The sequence below is a fragment of the Pseudopodoces humilis genome, chromosome 19, assembly GCF_049639895.1.
Source record: "Pseudopodoces humilis isolate 2021_Gansu_Grassland_sample_001 chromosome 19, ASM4963989v1, whole genome shotgun sequence".
Lineage (NCBI taxonomy): Eukaryota > Metazoa > Chordata > Aves > Passeriformes > Paridae > Pseudopodoces > Pseudopodoces humilis.
The window spans coordinates 2,440,270-2,464,509 of record NC_142218.1 but is presented as its reverse complement, the minus strand read 5'-3'; the positions used below and the strand labels follow the sequence as shown (position 1 = coordinate 2,464,509).

General features: G+C 49.8%; 1 long non-coding RNA gene across 2 annotated transcripts in view; it reads left to right on the top strand.

The window, feature by feature from the left end:
- Positions 1-16,828, top strand: part of LOC148182795 (uncharacterized) — a 114,543-nt gene extending 97,715 nt beyond the window's left edge. Inside the window, exons 4-5 of one of the 2 annotated variants that reach the window (XR_015774169.1) lie at positions 4,309-4,402; positions 15,354-16,828. This is a non-coding gene — a long non-coding RNA (uncharacterized LOC148182795). The remainder of the gene's footprint in view (positions 1-4,308; positions 4,403-15,353) is intronic. The other variant, XR_015774170.1, reaches the window with a different exon arrangement.
- Positions 16,829-24,240: the final 7,412 nt, after the last annotated feature.

The window sequence follows — 24,240 nt, the reverse complement described above, 5'->3', positions numbered from 1 at the left end:
GAACCCTCCTGGAGCTGAGCTCTCTCCTGCTGCACAGGCTGTGGATGGCCCTGATGCACGTAGGGGTGTGTGTGCCCACCCTAGGGATGTGTGTCCCCTCCTGGATGCTGTGCTCCCTCCCTCTGTGTCCTGGACTGCAGCTCATCCAGCCCTTGCAGAAGATGCCACCACCCATGTCCCTGCTTTGGGTCCTTGGAAGTCCATGGGAACACCAGCAGACAGCTGGGCCCCTTCTCCCAAAGTAGTGCTGGAGCTGGGGGCTTAAAGGCAGCACAGTCACATCTTTGCTGGTGTGAGAAACCCCTTGGTTCTCACACTGAACACTCACCTTCACCATGTTAAAACATAATTGGGTTTGATTTTTGGATAAATCCTCCCTGTGAGGGTGGGCAGGCCCCGGCACAGGGTGCCCAGGGAAGCTGTGGAACCCTGGATCTCTGGAAGTGCCCAAGGCCAGGCTGGACAGTGGAAGGTGTCCCTGCCATGGCAGGGGATGGAATGAGATGATTTTTAAGGTCCTTTCCAACCCAAACCATCCTGTGATTCTGTGATATTTGTGTGGCACATCATGAGCATGTGAGAGACAACACAGAAATGCTTGAAGCTGAGAAGCCAGCTCAGCTTTCAGTGCTGAGTAGTATGTGGACAGATATTTTCCAGAGAGATACACACAGCAAAGGCAGAATTTAATCCAATTTTATGAGCCAAAAAAATGACAAGAGAAAATTCAGATACTTTAAAAAATTTCAGCCAGGGAACACTGAGGAAGCAAGATAAGCACCTCTGAATAAGCCCTCTCTTGGTATCATGTTTGCACTTACCACAGGTGCTGAGCAGCCCTGGAACACTTTAGAACTCAGATTTTTTTATACCCAGAGTTCAGCAAACACAACCCTCAACCTGGAATTTTAATCTTTGATCATTCCCTAAAAGGCTGACTCCAAATGGCTCAGAAACTTCACAGAGGAGGTGCTTTAAGAGTTGACGAATAAATAGAAAAATAAAGATGTTTCTTTTAATTTTTAAGGCTTTTCCATAAATGTGCCAGGTTATGGACAAGCTGCCAGTGCTGTCAGCATGGCCCAACCCAGGGCACTCCATCACTTGTCCCCAGGCCACTCCTGCTGCCCTTGGGGTGCTGTGTCCTCCCAGGGACCCCTGGATGAGGAATGGGCTAGGCTGTGACTCCCAGAAGTGGTTGTGGCCCCAGGCACTGCCCAGTGCCCTTTGGGTGGGTGACACTGGCTGGGGTGACAGAGGCCAAGGGGCAGCCTGAGCTCCCCTGCTGCCAGGGCCACCAGGCAGAGCAGGGAGCAAACGCTTTCCAAGGGCCAGAGGGGGTTAGGGAGATGTCCCCCTGCCAGGAATGTTCCTCCTTTCCCTCCTTTCTCTCGTGGTGGCACACGAAGTGAAGCTGTCCCAGCACATCCCAGGCTGTGAGGGGGCAGCAGGAGCTCCCCACATTTTGGGGTTTCTGCTGCACCTCCAAAGGGAGGTCCTGCTGCTCCCCATCCCTGTCCAAAGGCAAACAGCAGCTGCAGCCCCTGGGGATGCCCTGCAGCCTGTGGGATGAGCTGGAGCTCATCAGGAGCCTCCAAGGGTGCATTTGCTATAATTCAGGCTCTGTGGGTGCTCTCCTCTGTTTTTTGTCAGCACCCAAAGGTTGTTCCACTCATTACTCTGCTTGATAAATGTAAAATAAAGTCAGAAAAATTGCCTTGCTGGCCTCAGCCTGACTGACAAGGATTTATTTTTTTTTATTTACTTTTTTTGAGTTGCCCAGTTGCACTATTTGAAGTTTACCCTCTGTCCTGACTGTGTGTACAAACTGCTCCTCCTCATTCCCTCTGTCCCAGCGTGGTGGACAATCCTGGAGAAACCCAGTGAGGCAGAACAGGAACCCCCACACCTGGGAATGCTGAAGGGCTCTCCCAAGCCTTTGCACCTTGTTCTTCTGGCTTCTTCTCACAGCTTCCACTGAGGTGTCCAGCCTGGAGAAAAGAAACTCCAGGGAGAGCTCAGAGCCCTTCCAGGGTCTAAAAGGACTCCAGGAGAGCTGGAGAGGGCCTGGGGACAAGGGATGGAGGGACAGGACACAGGGAATGGCTCCCAGTGCCAGAGGGCAGGGATGGATGGGATATTGGGCAGGAATTGTTCCCTGTGAGGGTGGGCAGGCCCTGGCACAGGGTGCCCAGAGCAGCTGGGGCTGCCCCTGGATCCCTGGCAGTGCCCAAGGCCAGGCTGGACAGGGCTTGGAGCAGCCTGGGACAGTGGAAGGTGTCCCTGGCCATGCCAAGAGGTCAGATCCTCTTTAAGATCCCTTCCAACACAAACCATCCAGTGAATCCCTTTTTCTATGATCCTTCCTCTTCCCATCTTCTTGTTTTCCCATCTATTTTCACACTCTCCCACTGCCAGTGTGTCCCTTCAGACCCGTGACTGTGGCCACTTGCACTGGAGAGTCTGATAAAGACCAAGATTGATAAAAATAACATCAGTAACTGAAATGCATAATAATGTTAATTACACATTGCAATACATGGTATGAACATGGCTATTCCTGGGAAAGTCAAGCCTTGGTGCAGTACCAGAGGTACCCAGATTCACTCTGCTGGAGACAAGGCTGGTTTCTCCTTTGACTCATTCCCCAGCTTCCCTTAAAATCTTAAAAATCTTGATAAAATTTTGCTGAGAAAGTGCAAAAACTGAAGAAAATGAAAGGAAAGGTCTGAAAAGGAGGAAAAGCAAGGCTCTGCTAGATGTTAGCCATCAGAAATTAATTCATTATTTATCATTATGTGGAACCTGGGGGGAACCCTTGTGGATGCAAGGGAGATGCAGGCAGGAAAAGCAGCTTTAATGTGAGGGATGAGCGACTGCATTTTCCAATTCCTTCGCGTTCCGTGTGTTCTGTGCAGCCCCGGGGCTGAGCAGAGCTTGGGAGCCCAAACTCACGGGGGATTTCAGCATCCTCCAACTTGGCTTCATTCCGAGTCAGAGCTGAACAAGAAGCCTTTGAAATTATCCTCTGTGACAAGGGCACAGCCTTGGTGCTTGTTCCCATTTTGCTGGGATGTTTTCCTGGGAACGGTGCGAGATTCCCTGGATGGGAGAAAGTGCTGGAGGAGCAGGGAGAGAAAAGGATGGGCTGAGCCTGGAGGGTGCAATCCTGAGGAACAGAGCTCAGGAGCCTGGCCTGGCTTGGGGAGCAGCTGTGCTTCCCAGGTGTGACATTCCTGTAGGGCTGGAATGGGCTCCCCGAGGCTGCCAGAGCTCCAGGAGCGTTTGGACAGCACTGCCAGGGATGCCCAGGGTGGGGTTCTTGGGGTGTCTGGGCTGGCTGATCCTGTGGATCCCTCCCAGCTCAGGATATTCCATGAATCCCCAAGCTCTGGAAGCTGCTGGTATGGATGAAACCATCTCCCCACAGACTTCCTGCTCAGGATAGGAGAAGGAGGATGAGGATGCAGATTTGTTTTTCAAATCTACAGCATGCCTGCCTTGAATGTCTATTTTAAGCAGCAAAACACTCGTGTTTGATGCTGGAATGAGGTATTTTCACACTCCTGGAACTGGAATACAGCCCCACGAATTAAGAGCACAGAAAACTCTGGAATAAGTGTGAGGGCTGCATGGCTGAGCAGCTCCTGCAGGTGTGGAGTCCCAGAGAGGACTGGGCTGTGCCTTGTGCTGGGCTTTAGGAATTCCTCCCCAACACTTCTGTGTGGGCTCAGATGTGAGTTTGGCTCCCAGAGCCTGCACTGCTCACATCAGTGCCCTGCAGGGAAGGCTCAGACCCCAGCAGCGCTGGCTGCAGGATTCATTATTCAGCCTGGATACGGCACAAGCTGGGATTTGCTTTGAGGAGTGGGCAGCAAGGGGCAGCTGGAGGCTTTGAACTTTGTTTTCACCTGGATCCTGCAGTTCCTCCCAAGGCAGCTGCTCCAAGGGAACTTTGAACAACTTCCAGCACGGCTCTCCTTGGGTGTCGTGGTTTGGATGAGGGATGTGGCTGTTCAGGGATCAGCTGGGGAGAAAAGCAGCTTCTCTCACAAGCCCTTTTAAGGGACTATGGGAGAAAAAAAAATAGGTTTTAAGCCAGTTTTTTAGGGAAAAAATGTGTTTTCAGTGCTTTTCTGCTCCAAGCAAAAACCCTGAATGGTGAAGTTCTCTGTCTTTCATGACAAGTTTTCATCACTTGCACCTTTCTGCAGAGCATCCACATTCTCACTGGGCATCACCACCTTCTCAGGTGGTAAAAACTGAATTTTCAGGTAAGAAATTGATGGACTGCTCTCCTCTCTCCAGGTCCCTGGCACGGTGTTGGAGGCAGATGGAATCTCTGAGAACAGAGGGAGTTGGGAGGCTCAGGGTGCAGGTCTGTCCCACACTGCCCATGGAGGTAATTCAGCAGCAGACTGAACAGACCCAAGGGATGCACTAAACACAGATTAGGATATCTAATTATGAGCAGTTGCTTACTGGAAGCAGGAATTCAGAATGTTTAGTACCTTTAAATATTTTAGAGAAATCCATAATATTTGCCATTAAAGACATTCTTATGTGATCCAGAGTCACTTGAACTGCTTGAGAGATCCATTATGCAAGATACACTCTAGCACCAAAACACATCTTTGACATCTTTGAAGTTGTACTGGAGACAATTTGTGTTATTCATGAAAGGATTATGGCAAAATTCTCACCTTTTTTTTTTTTCAAAAAAAGAAAAGCTAGTTGTTGAACCTTGTTAGAGTGTCATCATTAAATAATCATGATGAAATTCTCAACTGGAAGGAAATAGAAAATATTTATGATAATGGTAAGAAGAGGAAAGCAACTCCTTAGGCACCTAAATCATCCTTCTCCAGGGACTTCTTCTAGTCTTTTTAATTGCTGGAGGGTGTAAGATTCTTCCCTTCTTTTCATTTTGGGTTTGTCATGATCCAGAGCTGGAAACACCTTCAATTAGTCATTGCTTGTGTTTGGGAGCATCTCCCTGGGAGGGGACCAAGCTGCAGAACACACAATTTCACACTGGCTTTAATTTGAAAGGCAGCAGAGCTTTTGGGTGTGAAATGGGGACTTGCACCCATCCCCAGCACCTGGGATAACCCAGGAGCAGCTCATTCCCTGCACAAACCAGGGAGGGGGAAAGGTGAGGCTGAAAGGAGATTTGGAGCAGAGAGGACTGGAACTGGCTTATTTGGGAGGAGAGGTCACAGCTGGGTCCCTCTGCACAACTCAGATGGATGGGGATGATCCCTGCTCCTCCAGGACTGCAGCTGGAAGGGAGGACACAGCTGGATGGACCAGCAGAGATCCCATCAGGGAAACCAAGGCGCTGGCCTGATGCAGTGAGAGAAACTCATTTGACACTGTCAAATGAAAATTGCCTTTCTCTGGGTGTTTTCTAACCTTTGCAGGTCATTAATCCTTGGTAGATGTGGACTGAGCCCAACCTCTGGGGCTGTGGGGGCTGGAAGGAGAGGGATGTGATGGCAGGAGGACACCAGAGGCATTCAGGTGTGTAAATCTCTGTCAGTACACACAGAAATGCCTCCAAAACCATTGCTCTGGAAGGCTTGGCTGCCAGTCACATTCCCTGACTCCCCAGAGAGGTACAAGTACAGGGACATTTTTTCCAGAAGAGGAGCTGGCAGTCCTGCCTGTCCCCTCCCTCCCCAGGCAGGCTCCCTGTGGTACCCCACACTTTATTTCCAATGCAGAGCCATTACCATGCTACTGAAGAATTCCCTGGACCTGCTATTTTTTCGTGCCTCTGTCACTCTTTGAGTCTGAATCAAAAGGGGAACACAAAGTCCTTTTTTCTCCCTCCCCTGAGACCAAGGGATGGCAATTATCCTTCAAACACAGCAGAAACTTTCTGAAAACTCTGGGGGGAAACTGGCTAATGAATCCAACTCCAGCAGCAGCACAGAACTCACACACAACTCCTCTTCAGATCACATCATGTCAGCCCTGAGCACAGGCAAGCTTGGCCATTTGGCTGGGTCCCCTCTGGGACAAGAGAAATTAAATGAGTGAAAACAGATGCTCCAAAGTTATTCTGAATCTGGGAGATGTCAAGTGCCTTGTAATTCTCTCACTGGAGCCACATGAATTTAACATTGTGAGCGAGAAATCTTTCCTAGGGATGGGTGTGCTTCTAGGGGAATTTAGGGTAATAAAATTCAGTGTGTGATCTTAGGGTAATATTTGGTTTGATGCTCTCTCACACTCACATGCTCACCAGCAGCAAGACACATTTCTCCAAGTGCAGGGACCAAGGTGACACGTGTGTGACACAGAGAACAAGGAGTTCTGGTTGTCTGGGTGCCTCTGAAATTCCAACAAAAAATGTGGGCACGATTTCTGTAACTCTGACAGCTCTCCAAAACCTCCTACAGTGCAGATTTCAGTGTGTGCAGAGGGAGAGCCCAGAGGTGTTTTCCAGGTGTTTTCCCTCCGTGCCTCAGAGACCAAAGGCAGGTTCAGCTTTGGAAGGACAGCCCTGGTCAGCAGGGTGTGAGGGCTGCATTTGGAGGGGTTGTACTCCAGAAGAGGATGTTGCCATCAGGAGGGTGAGTGGCCCAATTCCAAACCATTTAATTCAACCATGGCCTGGGCACACCAGGACCCCTGGGGTCCCAGGCAGTCCACAGACACATCAAGCACTGAAGGACTTGGGGGAAGTGTTTCCATGGGACTGCTAAATTAAACTGGAGAGAAACATTAACAGAGGTGGTCCAGGGGAAATGGAGCAATTTGGGATCTCAGCTGCAGGTCCTGACTGACCAAACCATGATGGACATGTCCCTTTGTCCACCAGCCTCATCCCTAACCCCAAACACAGTCTCTGTGTGCCCCCACAGCCAGACATTCTCCCCTCCCCTGCTCTGTGGCTCACAGGTGAGCCCTGCTCAAGCCATCAGACATCTGTGACACTGTGTCCTGACTCCCCAGGGACAGCCAGGTCGGAGGAAGCCAAACTTCTCCAGGAAAGCCCCATCCCACCTCCTGGGAAGCAGCAGAAGCCTCTGCAGGGCTGTGAGGAGCAGGTGCTGGTCCCTCACAGCCATCACTGCCCTGTGCCCAGCCCTCAGGAGGCCCTGGAGTGTCACAGGATATCTGCCAGGATGTCCTGGCAGGGACAGGGGACCCATCTGCTACAGCTGGGATGTGGAGTGAGTGCTGCTCCAGGGAAACCAGGGAGTGCTGTGTCAGGGCTGTTTCAGGCTCAGCTGAGCTGCAGCACCAGCCCTGCCTGCAGGGAACACAGCCCTGCTGCTGTGAGCCCCCTGTGCCGCAGGGATGTCCCTGCAGAGAGCACCCCTGAGAGCCAGGGGCTGCCGGGACAGGGGGTGGCTGTGATGGGAAGGACACCTGGCCACCAGGGCCTGGGCTGGAGCCACCTCCTCGTTTCACACATGCTCCTGAAGAGCCACCAGCCAGCAGTGACTGCCCATCCCACTGACCTGCAGCTGAAACACTCCACAGCCATGGCCAACCCTCTTCCCACCCCCTCTCTTCACTGCCTCTGCTCCTCCAGGGTCCCAAACCACTCCCTTCCACAAGCTGGGATGTGCTTTGAGTTCAAACCACAGGAACTGCCGAGACACGCTGCTGCCACTTCAAAACCAGAACACCTTAATGCTCTGGAATAAATCAGGGATTTCTGGGAGACATTTCAATATTTACAGCACTGTGCGTCCTCTACCACGATCTCTGTTGCCCCTCTGTGACCTTTCCCAGACCTTTCAGGAGAAAATTAATTAGTTTTCTGCATTTCACGTCACTCCAATTACACTCACCTCGCTCCTCACTCATTATGATAATTTTGCTTTGAGAAACTTGACTTATTAAAATGACTCCCTCGCAGAGTTTAAAATGTGGTTGTTTGCTGCCTTAGAGGGTGGATGTTCACCCCTGTTCATGTCACTGAAAATGCAGGTGAAGAGCAGCCTGGAACAGGCAATAACAACAAGGTTTGTTATTTATGTTGCATTAAGGCCTAAGTGAAGGCTGTGAGGCAGGCCCTACACTGTGCCCAAAGCACTCACAGTCTGCAATGTGTAAATGCTGCCTTTATTAATACAATTTTGCAGAGGCACAAAGGAGACAAGAGATTAATGATGCTTTTGCCAATCCTGAGCATCCAGAAATCTCGAACCAGTTCATTCTCCCCTTGAAATGATGAGTGATTCAAAAATTAAAATATTGGTCCTTCTTAGCATCCACTGTCAGTTGGGTTTTTATTTGCCTACTCTCCTCATAACCTCCACTTACTGTTGTATTTCAAGCACTCTGTGCAATGGCAGGGAGTAAAATATTACAAAAATGAAAACTGAGACATTCACTTGACTCCAGGTGATGTGACTTCAAACAGAGTGATAAGTAGAGAAAGACTGCAGAGTAATAACTCCCTTGCCTGTGAGTGTGGAAGGAACCAGGAGTTAAACATCTCCAGTTACATTCTAGTGCAGGGGCTCTGTATTCAATACCCAAATCTTTCAGGGTGAAGAAAATTCAGAAAAATATCTTTATTTCCTGTCATTCTTTTTATCCCCTGGCTCAGCACAGCTTTAACTTGTATCATCAGGGTCTAACACACGACAGCAAAACCTCTGCCTGTGTTCAGAGCTGACTCTCTCCAAAAGGAGACTGTAACTCAGATAAATACCCTGACAGGATTTGGGATTCCCCAGCGTGAGCCAGGCACCGTGCTGGGCCAATTTTGGTAAAGCTGAAAGAAACCAGAGCTGGAGTTGGCTCTGCAGATTGTGCCTAAGATGCCTCTTCACTTCAACTTCAGATCAAAGCAGGAAAGAATCATTTCCTTCTGGTTTTTGATTAAGGAGCTTTAATTCCACACAGCATATGGCTACATCAATGAGTCTTTTCAGCTTTGGATAAACAAACAACAGTCACAAAACCACTTTAGAAGTTGGTCCTTGGAGCAGGCACGAGAATGAGCTTCCTTTGCAGTGTGACTGAAAGCTCCCATGGCTGTAATGACTCGTTAGCTGGAGCAGCAGCTCTGTCCATTGGGACAACTTCTCATTCCAGGCTGCTTGGTGACAGCTCAGTGTGGGATATCAACAGCAAATCCATGGAAGGTTCAAACACACCCAGGGGTGCTGATATGGCACAGTCTGGGAACCCCTCCTTGGCAAGAATTGCTGTCACCAGGCTGGATTTGGTGCTGGATCGTGGCACTGGGAGCCCCAGGATGGCTTGGGTTGGGAAGAACCTGTCCCATGGGCAGGGACACCTTCCCCTAGCCCAGGTCACTCCAAGCCCTGTCCACTTGGACACTTCCAGGGATCCAGGGGCAGCCACCCCATGCCAGGGCCTCGGTGAACCTTTGGGAAAAAAGAACCCAGTGATGCTTTAGGAACAGGAGCTTCCATCCCAACACAGCCTCTGCTCTTTCAAATGGCTGCATCCTCCTTTTTCTCTCACATCTAACAAATTAGAATAAAGTTTCTCCCTGCCTGTTAATGTTTTTCAGTTCTTTAAAGATCTGACACATTTGAAGTTAAAAGTCCTGTTTGAGATGAAAGGCCCATTCCATGACAAGTGGTATCCACAGAAGACAAAAGCAAGGAGTGAGGCTTTGGGGGTTCTTGCTAACAGCCTAAAAAGAGAGTTTGCACTGGCTGCAAAGCACCAATCTGTCTGACTGTTGATTATTTATATTGGTTCCTCACCAGAGAAGTGGGCAAACAAACCAAAGTGGAGCCAGGCACAGTTTCTGGGGTGGAGAAGGGATGATTACAGTCACACTGATGGTCTGTCCATCCCAGCCCACGTGGCTCCAGCACATCTGTGGGTCCGAGGGGTCAAGCTCTGGGCTTGTGGAAGAAAGGCCACCTTGGAGCTTTGGTTTCAGCACGACAAATGCTGTGACAGCAACTCTGTTACACACCTAAGCCAAGCAATAATCTCATTTTTTAAACATCCCCTTATCTGCCATTAACATGAATACTGTTATAAGAAATGGCATTTAAAAAGCTTTTTTTGATAAATATTCAAAGTCTGAATTATTTAAATAAAATTATTTTGGTTCTGAAAATTGCTGTGAATATCTTTGGGAGCTTCCACTTTCCCTTCCCAGCCACGCTTTGGCCTCCCAGCAGTTCCCATGGGGTGTCTGGAGGAAAGGCTCACTTTGAGCTTGGGCAGTGACTGCTCCCAGGGCCAGGTCTGCAGTCTCTTCCCCTCTGCTGCTGGTTTGGGTGCCAAGCACAGCTCCAGGATGGCACAGCTCGAAGCTGGGCTCAGCTCAGTGGGTACCACCCTGTCTCATCACAACATTTACAAGGAGAAGAAAATGAGTGGGAAGTTTGGCATCTCCCCATGTCTGTCTTCTCCAATTACAGTAAGAATATTTGCCATTTAAGGCAGCCAGTACCTCTTTCAAAACCAGTTCCTTCAAGCTAACATCAAGAATAAATTAAACTGCACTGGCAAAATCCCATCTGCTCCCTAAGGTGGCACAAGCAGCACCCCACTGTCCTGACCCCTCTCCAAGCTGCTCACGCTCATCGTGGTGGCCATTTCTCCCTGTGCCCAGGCCACTTTGGCTCAGCTGTAGCAGCCATTGAGCAGAATCAGAATTATTGGTGTGGCAACGCTCCCTGGTGCTCAGAATGTCACAGGGAGCTCCAGTTCCATGGGGTGAGCCCCACTGGGGAAGGGCTGAGCACAAAGCAGACTGCCCTCAGACCACAGGGTGGACAGAGGGATGGTGAGAACCCATGAGGGACGAGCAGGAATTCTCTGAGATTTCTCCTTTGCCAGCTGAAATACAAAAGCACAAGACATCCTGGAAATCATCAGGAGAATCAGGGCACCTGAGGAACCAGCTAGTCATTCTTGGCAGCTTTCACAGGTTGGGTCTACCCACACCAAAAAACCTCTGGTGACAACTTTTCCATCTCACCTGTGCTTGCAGCCCTCAGGATGGGCCTCCTGCAGCAGCACCAGCTGGAGCATCCACAGCCATCACATCCTGCCCACCCTGCTCCCTCCTGGGCTTCCTCTCCTGTGCTTTCCATCACACCTTCTCCTGCCCACCCTGCTCCCTGCTGGCTTCCTCTCCTGGCCTTTCCACAGCTCCCAGTGCTGAACTCAGAACTGCTGCTCTTGTTTCTCCTTGTGCTGGTGTCTGTCACACACAGGAGCTGACAGATGAGGTCAAACCATCCCTTCTGGCCTGCCTGGACAGGAGTCTGGTGAGGACCAACCCTCCTCCCTGGGAGAAAAACACCAGAAATTTCTTTCTTTCCTTTGACTGTGTCACTGTAGAGCATCTCTAGCAGGGGATGTTATGGGGTTTGCACTGCATAACAGCCATGGGAAGCAGACGTGGATTTCTCCTGCTCACAGGCTCCTCCTGTGATGTTGAACCCCCGGTGTCACTGCTCACAGTCAACACTGAGAGATGTTCTGATGGAGCCAGGGAAAAATGTGTTTCCTGAGCTCCCTGTGCTGGGAGGGATGTGTGTGAAACCCTGTGCTACAAGGAAAGGAAGAAGAGATCAAGATAAAGGCCAGAGGCTCAGGGAGAGTCTCCAAATTGATCGGCTTTTCAACTGAGGACAATTAAGTGTCAGGGCCCCAGAGGCCTCTGTATCACATCATCTCACTCCTGCTGTTTGTGGCAGAAACGAGCTCAGGGAGCAGCAGCTGCTGCTTTGAAAGGCTCAGCTGTTGCTTGGGAAGTACTCAAAATGTGAGGGCTGCTCACTTAAAGGTCATGATGATGATGATGATGATGGTGAGGGGAGACCTCACCAGGCTCTGCAGCTTCCTCCCGAGGGGCAGTGGAGGGACAGCTCCGGTCTCTGTGACAGGGACAGGAGCCAGGGAGCAGCTGGAGCTGTGCCAGGCAGGATCAGGCTGGATGTCAGGGAAAGGTTCTTCCCCAGAGGTGCTGGCACTGCCCAGGCTCCCCAGGGAATGGGCACGGCCCCGAGGCTGCCAGAGCTCCAGGAGCGTTTGGACAGCGCTGCCAGGGATGCCCAGGGTGGGGTTGTTGGGGGGTCTGGGCAGGGCCAGGGCTGGGCTGGGGGATCCTGGGGCTCCCTCCCAGCTCAGGACATTCTGTGATTCTGTGATTTTCTCAGTCACTGGTGCACAAACAGGCACTGGGGATTTTGGGAGCCCTCTGCAGAACAACAAAATTTTAACCTTTAACCAACAGCTGCCTTTCTGCTGTTTACCCAGACACTGGAACTCTGTGAAATTGAGCAGAAAAGGAACATTTCTCAGTGCCCCAGAATGGGGAGATCATCCCAAACCCTCCTCTCTGGGCCCCCCCTGCCACAGGAGCCCTGGGGTCAGTGCCCTGAGCAGAGCTTGTCACAGCCTTTCCATGCCTCAACCATCCTTGTCTGTGATCCATGGGGGAAAAATCCTGTCCTGGGGGTGTTCATGTGTCACTAAGCCTAAACACAGCCTCAGTGTGACCAGAATTTGCTCTGGGTGAGGACTCAGAAGGGCCCACGTTCATGCTGAAGGCCATAACCACAGGAACCCAATGCTTTAGGGTGTTCATCATCAAAGCCTCCAGTGCTCGTGATGTAAAGGCTGGTAAAAGAAAGGAAAAACGGTGCAAAATTATTGCTAACCCATTACAGCAGCCCCTGAGCAGCTGTGTCACTTGCTTTTTGTGCATGGATTAAATATAGAGTTAATTAAAAAATGCAATTACCCTGAAAATAACAACTTGGAGCCATGCTCTCCTCCACTTGGAATCCTGCACTTGCAGGGAAGGACTGTGGGCTAAGACACTCTCTAGAAATGTTTACCTCCAGAACCTGTTTTTTCAGCCACTTAAGATTCCATGAATTGTTAATGAGCATTTAAGTGCAATAATAAAGGATGTACCTACACCATTACAGAGGGGGGAAAAAAAAAAGTGATTGGGCTCTGCAAAACTGGTGCCAGAAAATAGTTCAGGGCCTGGTTATTTTGTGGGCAAATAAATGATTGTCGAGATGAGCTGGAAAGAGCAATTTCAAAGCAAATAAGAGAAATATACAGCAGCTCTTGTACAGTAACTGTGGCATCAAAATTACAGCCATAAATAAGAGACAAAAGGAATAGCTGGGAGAGGCAGATGGATGGAACTGGGGAGAAAGCTCTGCAAAATGGCATTTTCTGCTGCATATGGAAAGCATTAAAGCTCCTGATGAGCTCCCCACCTCCACAGGCTGGCACGGTGTTCCTGGGATCCCATTTAAGTGTGGGAATAGGTTTTGGATAGATACCCTATCAATTAGAAAGTACCAGGTCTGTCCTTTGTCCTGACTGAAGGTTTGTGGTGATAAATCCCTGCCAGGGTGGGTGGGAGAAGCTCCCAGTTTCTGGTAATGAAGTGCAGCCTTGCTCTGGCTCTGGAGGGACCTTTGCTTCCATGGGATCTTTGCTTCCCGAGGCAGCTGGGGCCGGGCAGCTCCAGAGCCTGGGGGTTAACAGCCTAATAAAGTGCTTTTTAATCAGTGTAAAGCAAACAGCACAACTGCTGGTGTTTTGATGTGCCCTCAAACGAGCAGGTTGTGTGGGGAGCGGTGGAGAGAGAGAGAATTGCCAGCTGGAAGCAGAGAGCAGGGAGAGACCAGGCAATTCCAGCTGCTGGGGGAAATGGGAGCTGGGCAGGGCAGAGGGGCATCACTGAAACCTCTGGGAACACAAAGGGTCTTTGCACATATTCCATCCCAGGACATCACCCCCTTCCTGGCATCCAATTCCCATCTTCATCCATGGGAAGAACTGGTATCTCAGTATTCTCCTCCTTATGGATAGTGGAGACCAGTTAATATGGATATGAACCAAAGGGGTGAAAGCAGAAAATGACTCAAAAAGAAGATTTTAGAGAACCTGAAGTTTAGGGGGCTTCAATTTTATTGAGGGATCTTTTAAAAAAATTAACACAAAATACCAAAAGCCTTTCATCTCCCCTCCTTCCTGAAGTGCAGAGCAGGCTGTGACAGTGCATCAGGATTTCCGATTTTAGGAGGCCCCTGACAGCCCAGCTCAGCTCTGGTTTGTACAGTCCCCACTTGCCCACACAGCACAGGTAGCCACAGCTCAGATTTTCAGGGAACAGCCTCAGGAGCCCCCCTGAGTCTCTGCCATCCAGCAGTGAATCAGATCAGGGAACTACCAAATTTCAGGGAATTCTGCCCTAGTTCACCTGACCAGGTTTCTAAACAGAAGGTTTGGACATTTATTTTTGCAGCAGCCTCCTTTCCTTCTGGAGTCTTGGATAATGCTTCAGCTCCCCAGGTGCTGGCAGGGGACAGCAGCCAGGGGACACACACTGACAGGAGCTGGTGGCTGCACACACCTGGGACATTTCCAGCTGGGAACTGGCAGCTCTCTTCAGAGGAAACCAGCACTTTGATACCTGCCCCAGAATAAACTCCTCTCCCCCTCTGAACTGCAGCTTTCCTGCCTTCCCAGGTATTCCTGGCTGCTCTGCCTTGGAACCAGGTGCTCAGCACCACACCTGGGGAGGACCAGGCGTGCACAAGCAATCTGGATTTTCCAAACTGCCACACTCTGCATAAACTGCTTATCATCTCAAAAAGCTGGAGTCTGAGTGCAGGCAGCCAGGGATGGTTTTCAGAACAATTTCAACAAAACAAGGCCACTGTAAAAGAAACATAGTGGGGATGTTTTGCAAGCCTTTCAAAGTTCTCAGTTCTCAGGTGTTATCAGCAGAGTTGAGTTCTTGAAAGCTTTGCTGTGCATCCACCATGGCCCCTGACAGTGAGAGAAAACAGAGCCTAAATAGGTTATAAAAAATAAAATGAAGGGGTATATTAGGGAGCAAGGAGTGCTACTATAATTAAAGCATTTTGTGACATATAAAGCCCTGGCACAGGGTGCCCAGAGCAGCTGTGGCTGCCCCTGGATCCCTGGAAGTGTCCAAGGCCAGGTTGGACAGGGTTTGGAACAGCCTGGGACAGTGGAAGGTGTCCCTGCCATGGCAGGGGTGGAATGAGGTGATCTTTAAGGTCCCTTCCAACCCAAACCTTTCTGTGATTCCATGATACATTGAATTTCAGTTTGGGAGGTGCAGAACTGACAATAGGGAAAACATTTGTAGAAGTTTGGACTTCATGTTCCTAGAAGTCCTTTTCCAACCTTAATGAATTCTGTGAGTCAGTTTTCACCAGGAGGGTGGTGTGGTTTCACAACAGGTCAGCACAGAAGAAATACCCATCCTTGGAGGGCAGCAAAGTTTAGCTAAATAAAATCAGAACCAATTTAACGTTGGTCAGGTCAGGAGATGTCATGCTTAAAATGTGGCTGAAAGCTTTTCTTTTGTGTGTTTTCAGGAGTGCAGAAGGTCTCTCCCTCCACTGAGGTGGCTGAAGTGCCGTGGGGAGATGTCACAAGGAGAGCAGGCACAGGATCCACTCCAGCTTTATTCTTCCCATTTGTCAGCCACTTCTCACTTTTGTTCTTTTAACTGGCGAGCTGGGAACTGCACAGCATAATCAGTGATCTTCAGCCTGTCAGCAGCAAACAAGGGCTCTGAAATCCTCGGGAAGCCTCTTTTGAAAGCCATGATTATGCACTGACCTCCTCATTTACTGCATGTGCCCTAATTCTTGGCAGTTTCTCCAAGTTTGTCAGGAAATCGATGATCATTTGCATTGAGAAACTCTTTCTCACAGCAGAGCTCACAGTGGCTGCTGCCTGAGCTGTGTTTAGGACTGAGCCTCGGTGTATTTGCTGCTCACAGTGCTGCACCATCCTGGGATGTTTGGTGGGAATATTCAGTGATGTGCCGATTTCTGGTGCAGGTTTTAGGGGCTGCATTCTACAGGGTACAAATCCAAGGAGCGCCACCTCCTCCTGCCTCCAATTTCTCTTTAAGATGCTCCACTAATTCAGCCACGTGTAGGAAAAGAGTTTTTCCTTTTTCCCTTTTTCCCTTTTTTTCCTTTTTTTCACTTTTTTCCTTTTCTAATTTTTTTTTTTCACCATTCTGTGGGTTAACCAAAAACTCTACAACCACTCAGGCATTGGTTGTTCTGCAGCATATCCAGATTCCATGCACACATTGAGCCTTGATGGTTTAATGGTGCTGTTAAACAGCACAATGGGTTGTACTCCCATCAGAATAAGGAAAAATGCCCTATTTTTTCCCTGTCCATTCCACCATTGGATCGTGTTCCAGTTTCTCTGGTGGTGGCCAGATAATTAGATTATTAAGCAGACCATATTTACCTCAGGATTATCCAGTATTCTGAAAGGGGAAAAAGAGAAGGTGCTGCATGGAACTGTGCTACAAAGGATCACTGGGGTTGGAAAAGGCCTCCAAAATCAGAGTCCAGTCATTAACCCATCACTGCCACATCTCCCTCTCTCAATTCCTGCCCCTTCCAGTGGCTCACTGGCTCCTTATAGGGAAATTGGAGGATGAGTGTGGGTTTGGAGGAGGCAGCAGTGCAAAGACCAGAAATCCTTAGGAAAACTGCTCCTTTTCCAGGTGGAAGCTCCCCCAGCCCCAGCAGCTTTCCCAGGGGTTCCTGATGGATTGGTCTCTGCTGGAGAAGAAACATGACTCGCTAGAGAAGGACTTTCCTCCTCCTCCTCACCTGACAGCCACCAAAACACCTGATATCCATAATCCAGAGAGCCTGAAGCTCCATAGAGTTACTCCACCTGCTTTATACTTCCAAGAAGCTCCTGCACTCCCTAAATGCCACCACCCACCCTGCTAATGCCAGGATCACCACATTATCTTCCAGAAAAGTTTCATAACCATGTCCAAACAAACAAAAAAAATCCTGTCATGACAACCTACCACCAAAAAAAAAAGCAGGTTTTCCTGGGATCCTTCTCTTGTTCTTCTCCTGTCTGGGAGGAGAGACACTGACCACACACACAACTGGAAATAAAGTTGTATTTCTATGAAGCAAAGTGCCTTTGAGTATTTTTAAGCATCACCAGTGTTCCACAGGTTGCCAGTGAGCCCCTGCATGTTGATTTCAAGACTGGAGGGTGTTTGGGGGTTTTTAAAAACAAATCATTGCTGATATTCCATCCTTTCACCCATTCCCAGTTTTGCACTCCCAAGCCTTTTACAGACTATGAAGAAGTTGCCAAGGTACCCTTGGGGAGTTCAGCACCACGGTCTCAAGCCATCAGTTTGCTCTGCCATCATTGATATTCTTCTCACCTGAATTTGGGATCAGCTTCATGAATTTGTTATCACAGACCTGCAGGATTAGGGAGACCTATGGTCTCCTTTTGAATTCCCCACTCCACTTCCCTGTGTCTGCTGGATTAATGAAATGGACAGCGTTTTATGGATGAATTATCAGATCCAGCAATCTGGGAGCAAAGAGGGAGTGAAAAAATAGCAGATTAGTCAGTGAGTGATATTGGGCAAGGCAAATATTGAACCAATTTCTCCTTTATTACAGATACAGGGTAACAAGTGAATAAGAGAAGCAGCAGAATGTGGGTAATGGCCAACACACTGCTGGGATGAATTATATGAGAGTATAAAATCTTATATACAGCACATACATTTTTTAACACTCTAACGTGCTGTACTGGAAAACACGGGAAAACACCTCGTGGAATTCAAATATTAGGAGTCAGTGGCACTTTTGTCTTGTCTGCAGCTACCAGAACTACTCTGTTCATTGGCTTGTGCAGGACGTTCCCTCTCCCACCTGCAGGAGTCACAGTCCAAAACACAAGATGGGTTTTGGGAGACTTTACTGAATTTTGAGGGATAACCATCTGGAGCACAGCACCTGCACATCCCTCCTGCCACCTGGGGCCAGAATCAGAGAGCTCAGACCCCAGATGTGAAACATATGTGAGGATTTCTGCAAAAACATTTGGGTTTTCACCTCCAGGAGTGCAAAAAAGCAAAAAAAAATTACTGCACAGTACTGGAGAACACAGGGTGATGCATTTTCTTTACAATCCTTGCTCTGAATTTAAGGCAGGGAGGAAGATGGGTTTGGTATCATTTGAATTCTCCTCTGTTTCTAAGCACTTCAGGCACTAATGAGACTTAATTATGTCCTGAAGAATTTTAATAAAAAAAAAAAAATTAAGACAACTAAAACTAATAAAATATTAATAACAGGGTTTTGCTCATAGGCTGGGACTGACCTTTTGCTGACATCAGTTAATGTCTGGCTGATATTGAAATACCAGGTGAGTCTCATCCCTTTGAAGCCGAGCGTTGCTGGAGCTGCCTTGTGGGCAATGCCAGCCTAAGTGGAGCAGTGAGCAGAGACTCTTGCTAACCCTTAATTATAAGATCTCCCATTGGCAAAAAAAAACCTGTCTGAAACGTTCATGGCACGTTATAAAACACACTCCAGCTGCGTGAGAACACGCTGCAACTTTGATCTGCTTGCAGGTGGTCATTTGCAACATCTGAAATGTCCGTGGTGAATTTTACTGCTTTCTCTTCTCCCCTCTTGCCTGGCTGGGAGCAGCACTGACAACTCCAAACACTTGAAAAATCAGGGTTCAGGTCTAAAAAGCACAAGAAGAGTGGCTGGAAAATCACAGTGCTTCTAAAAATAGGGCAAATGGGGGTTGTTGAGTTTGCTTCGAGGCCCAGCAGGATGGAGGTGACTGATGGGCACTCATTTGCATGGAGAGGCTCCAAGCTCAGGCTGGGATCACAATCACCTCCTGGGCTGCAGTTTGCTTTTCTGAGCTGTTCTGCATCCTGCCAGGGGCTGTGCAGGAGCACGAGGCTCCTGATCACAGAATGAGCCTTGGGTAAGGAACAGCCCGGCCCAGGACAGCTCCTGAGCCCTCCTGAACTACTGCCTGACCAGCGGGTCTGACCAGCCCTGGAAAGCCCAGAGTGAAGGAGCAGAGGTGATTCCTGACCAAAATTTCTGGAGATGCTCTGCCCCCTGGTCCATATCTGGTCACTCCTGCTCCAGTGTGGGACCCCAAGGTCCCTGTGAGATGTTGTCACCCGTGGGTGGGAAGCTTTGGCCCTCTAAGAAAGGTGACAGGGCAATGGAGCTGGGGAAGGGTCTGGAGCCCCAGGAGGGGCTGAGGGAGCTGGAAAGGGGCTCAGCCTGGAGAAAAGGAGGCTCAGGGGGCCCTTGTGGCTCTGCACAATCCCTGCCAGGAGGGGACAGCCAGGTGATGGTCAGACTCTTTTCCAGGCAAGTGAAAGGACCTCAAGCTGTGCCAGAGGAGGTTCAGGTTGGACATCAGGAAGAATTTCTTCACTGAAAGGGTTGTCAGGCCTTGGCAGGGGCTGCCCAGGGAGGTTTGGAGTCCCCATCCCTGGAGGTGTCCAAGGAAGGGCTGGAAGTGGCGCTCAGGGCTCTGGGCTGGGGACACGGTGGGGATCGGGCACAGCTGGCACTTGGTGATCCTGAGCTGCACCGAGGAGTCTCTCCCATATAAAACTCTCAGTGTGCAGCTGGTGGGGCCAGGAAGATGGCTCAGGCTTGTAGGACTTGTGGCAGATAGCCCAGGAGAGCTGGGCAGTGGGAGCAGAGCTGCTGGGATAAGAAAGGGCACAGCTCTGACCAGATGAGCTGCAGAGAGGTGCAAATCCCATCTCCCAGCAGGGAGGGGTGTCCATGATTTACAATTCTATGAACAGCTGGACCTGTGGGCACAGGAAGATCCAGGGCTAGGCATGGCCAGGCTCTGTCTGGCCCTCAGGGGCCGGGGCTGGTGCCAGGGCAGGACCCAAATCTCTGACAGAGTCAGGGAAATGCCTTCAGTGCAGAGAGTTGCAGCACAGAAAATTAACATTGCACAAATCGTCCATGAGCAACCCCTGCGCTCCAAAACCTCCAGCAGTGGCTGAGAACAAAGCTTTGATGCCCTCAGGGGCGAGACATTAAACAGAGGTCACGGGTGAATGGCAGCAGTGCTGCTGTGACTTTTCTCTCATCTCTGTCACCAGGGCCAGCCCAGACAGCAGCCAGCTCTCCCCAGGGTCCCAGCCAGCTGTCAGGGCTGAGGGAGCACAGCACACTGACAGATGTGCTACAAGAATTTTGCAAGCCCAATCAGCTCCTGGCTGAACAGGACACCTGGAAGACTTTGTGGAGGTTTTTCTAGGTCAGGTGCACAAGTGTGAAAGGCAGTCCTGGTACAACCTCAGCCCTTTGCAGCTCCCAGGTGGGTCAGGGGTGGCTTTCTGCTGCCCATGGCTGTTGTGCAGCTGGGAGCCAGGTGTCCTCCAGCATCTCCAACACCTGTGACAGTGAAAATAGCTGAGACAATGCTTTTGGGGTGTCCTGGAGCCTCCCTGGGCACCCATCCCACCTCATACCCTGCCTGTGACTGTTCCCAGCCCATCTCCTGTATCCCTCTGGAAGGTGGGATGGATCCCCTGACAGCCCAAACACTCCATTCTGTCACTCTCAGAAACCTGGAGACAGCACTAATCTAAACTGTGGGTAGGTAACAAGAGCTGAAATAGCAAACAAGCAAGAAAAAAAAATCCAAAAGGAGTGAATTCAAACAAATATTGTCTGTGCTGCTTCAGAGGAGCACTGTCTGGAGTGTGATTCTGTCATCATGCATCCAAACAAGAGAGGTGAAACATGGTCACAAAGAGACATTTAAGCCAAGCACAAAATCTCTCTGAGCCTGGCTTTCCACCTCCAATAAAAGTGGCTTCACATGGCTTCTTGTGTAGGTTTTCATTTCTCTTAAGCTTTTAAGGAGTGCAAAACAGACCCTTTGTCTTGTGCCATCAGCTTTGATCTCCTCAAGGCTCGTTAATGGAGCAGGGCTGGGGCATCCCCTGGATCTGGTCAGAAGAAATGACCAACAGCAGCACCAGGGTTTAAACCCTCTCTGCCCTAAAGAGCTGTCCTGGTTTGAAAAGACAGGTGTCTGCTAAGGAAGGCAGAAACCTCCCTTGAAATGGAAATATGTAAACTTCCCCACCCCTCTGAATTATTAAAATCTTGGAATCAAGGGGCTCTCAGGCAAAGAGATGGGAATAGGAATAACAGTTCTTTACTAGGAAAATAAAACTAAAAAATGCAGTAGTACAAAAAAAAAACAACAAAAAAAAACCCATTGACAGAGCCAGAATACAACCTGACACCCTGTTGGTCAGGGTGTTGGCAGCAGTCTGATTAAATGTGGCTGAACTCCTCCTGGAGTGACAGATGTGGTTCTGTTGAAGCAGGGATCCTGCACAAAGGGTGTAGTTTCCCTCAGAAGAGCCAGTGCTGGTGTGGATGGGTCTGGTCTCTCCTCTGGGATCCAGCAGGCAAGGCTGCCTGTGGTGTTCACAGCCACAGATTCCATCCAGGCAGGAATGCTGGGCTCCTCCCTGGATGGAGCATCTCACAGTGGGATGATGGAATTTTATCAGTCCTGCAGTGAGACTCAATGGCCCATGAACAGAAGATTTCCCCCTGGAGGGAGGATGGGTGGTGGAAGAGATAAAGAACACTGCCCCGCCTGGTTTTAACAGCTGGTGATGGAACACAGACTTTTGGTTACATCTTGCATTGCAACCCAAGACAAGAACCTGGGAGAAAAAAATCCCTGTTCCCTTCTGCCCCTGGGGCAGCCCTGGAGGTGAACAAGTCCTGGGGCACAGCTGTGGGATGTCTCTGCCCTGTTCTGCCTCTGCCTGCTGGGCTCTGGCTTTTGTAGTTTACAGAGAAACTTAGGTTAAAATGAACCTTTGGAGATCTCTGACCCCAGACTGAGCTGAAAAGGGGTGAGGCAGATCAGGTTTATGAAGGTCTTATTTTTGTCTCTCCATACTGGACCCCTGCTCTGGTATTTGATTGATGTCACAGGAGAATAATTTTGGTCTTCAAAACCTTGTGCCTGTGGTTTAAATGTTGCTGAAGAACAGGAGGTGATGAGCAGTGCATGGAGTCAGAGCCAGGCAGTGCCTGATGTGTTGCAGTGGTGTCTGGAGGTGTTCAGTGGTCACCATTAATCTGGCCTGGCTGCAATCCCCGGGTACATTGTGCAGAAGGAGCTGCTGGCAGCAGCAGGAGGCAGATCCTTCCTGCCCAGTGAACAAATAACCCCCAGCAGGTCAAATTGTGAGCCTGAGCTGGGCCAGCTCTGTGTGAGCAGAGGAGGAGCTGCAGGATGCTGAGCTCCTGCCCACACAGGGACAGCAGGGGCAGCCAGGCATTTCCAGCCACCCCTGCTCTGCATTTCTGCTCTGCAAGCACAGTGTCACCCCAGCTTGGCTCTTGTCCCTTCTTCACCTTTCCCCCACCCTGATCTATCCCTCTGCTGTGTGCAGGGGCACACCTGAGACAGGTGGAAGAGGCTTCAGGGAAAATCCCAGGTGCTGGGGAGGTGCTGGAGCCTCCAGCCCTGCCCACTCAGCCTGGGGGAGCTGTCACTGCTGTCACAGCACCTGCAGTCACAGCCTGCCTCTCCATCCTCCCCCAGCAAACCAACCCCAGCCAAGGCCTTCTTCCCAGCATGCAGCCAGCTCCCAACCCTGCCTGGGCCACTCTGGTGGAATAACACAGCCTGGGAACAATTCCTGAGCTGTTTTTTTCCGATGGGCTCCTCAGGGTGAGGGCTGGGACTGGCAGCTGCCTGGCACAGGGCTGGGTGTGCTGTGTAGCACAGGCACCAGACACCCTGAGCTGGCTCAGAACTGTCCCTCTGTGTCTTCCAGGCCTGAGCCACAACTGCAGATCCTAAAGAAGCACGAGGTAATGCTGGATGGCTGATCCAATAAAATATCTGCCAGGTACCTTCCTACAACTTCCACTTAACGTTATCCGTAATGCAAGGTTCTGTTCCCTGAGATCCCGGGAGCAGCACGGCCATCCTTCATCATTACTCTGCCCAGATTGTCCTGATGGGCTGGTAAGTGAATTATGGAGGAGACATTACCCTGGGAAGTGCTGACCTTGTCCTTAACCTCAGCACATTCTTCAATTAATGCCCCACAAGACAAATTAATTCTATTAATCCACAGAGGCCTCTAAGCAGATGAATTGGGATTTCTGCCTTTCTCCCTAAACCCACTTCTTCCTTTCCCTCCCTAATGAACCTTTGCTTGCAATCAATAGTTAAAGGTTTGGCACTATGTGAAAGCAAAAATAAGCAGAGTTGTGCTTACAGCCTGGTTGCCTCCTAAACCCTGCTGTGAAGGAGAAAGAATTCTAAAAGCTGATATATATTTCATTTTCCTGTCCCCAACAGGCTCTGCAGCTTTTCCTCACATGGTTGGTGCTGCAAAAGCCAACCTTAGCAGGAGGAACAGTCACTTCCAGATCAGCTCAAATTTGCTCGCTCTGCCTGTACTTCAAGCAACAGGCTCTGCTGCACATGAGTGAAAATGGAAAGGGTGGTTCTGAAAAGATTTTGGGGTGGGAAAGGCTGAGATCCACATTTTGGGGATTTCCCAGTGAGGTTCTCTAGGGAAATGCCCTGTAATTCCCATTGAGCAGGGCTGTGTCCGTGGGGCCTCTCTGGAGCATGTGCAGATGTCCGAGAGATCCCAAATTACCAGGATAGGGTGTTGTGCTGGAGGGTTCTGGAGAGCCTGAGGGGGCCAAGCTGGAGGTAAAAACCTTCCAGTGTACAAAGGAAAGGTTTCAGGGGTGAGAAAAGTGCTACAGGAACTCCTTATGGTGCCAACAGCAGCCCCATGCTGCCTCCTGACTCCTTCCTGGCTCCCAAACCTTCTGAAGCCCATCCTGGGCTCTTCCCAGAGCATTCCTGCAGCTGCAGCCCATTCTGGGAATGCTGCTTCCCTCGGGATTGCTGCTGGCACCTGAGCAGGGTCAGCAGAGCAGTCAGACAGGAACAGGAGAAACCAGCTTTGGGAACAGCAGGAACAGCGTTGGGTGCCTGTTCAGACTGAGTCTGACCTCAAAAAACACCAGAGGGAACCCAAACTTCACCTGGAGCCCTCTGACCGCTGGTTTGTGGCCAAGCACGTCCCTGCATTGTGCCTTGGCTCCTAAATCATCCTCCAGACAGCTGGCCCTTGGGAAAAGAGGGGTGCTTGGACATGGGGTGTCCAGCTGGGACCCCCTGGGCTGCACTTCCCAGTCCAGGTGTGGAGTTCAAGGGACTGCTTTAAAGATCTTTTCAAAAACTTTGCCTAACCAACATCACCAGTAACACTCTGAGCACTTGTCCACTTTGCAACCTCTGTGTTTGGGTTTTATTTTATTTTATTTTATTTTATTTTATTTTATATTTTATTTATTTTATTTTATTTATTTTATTTTATTTTATTTT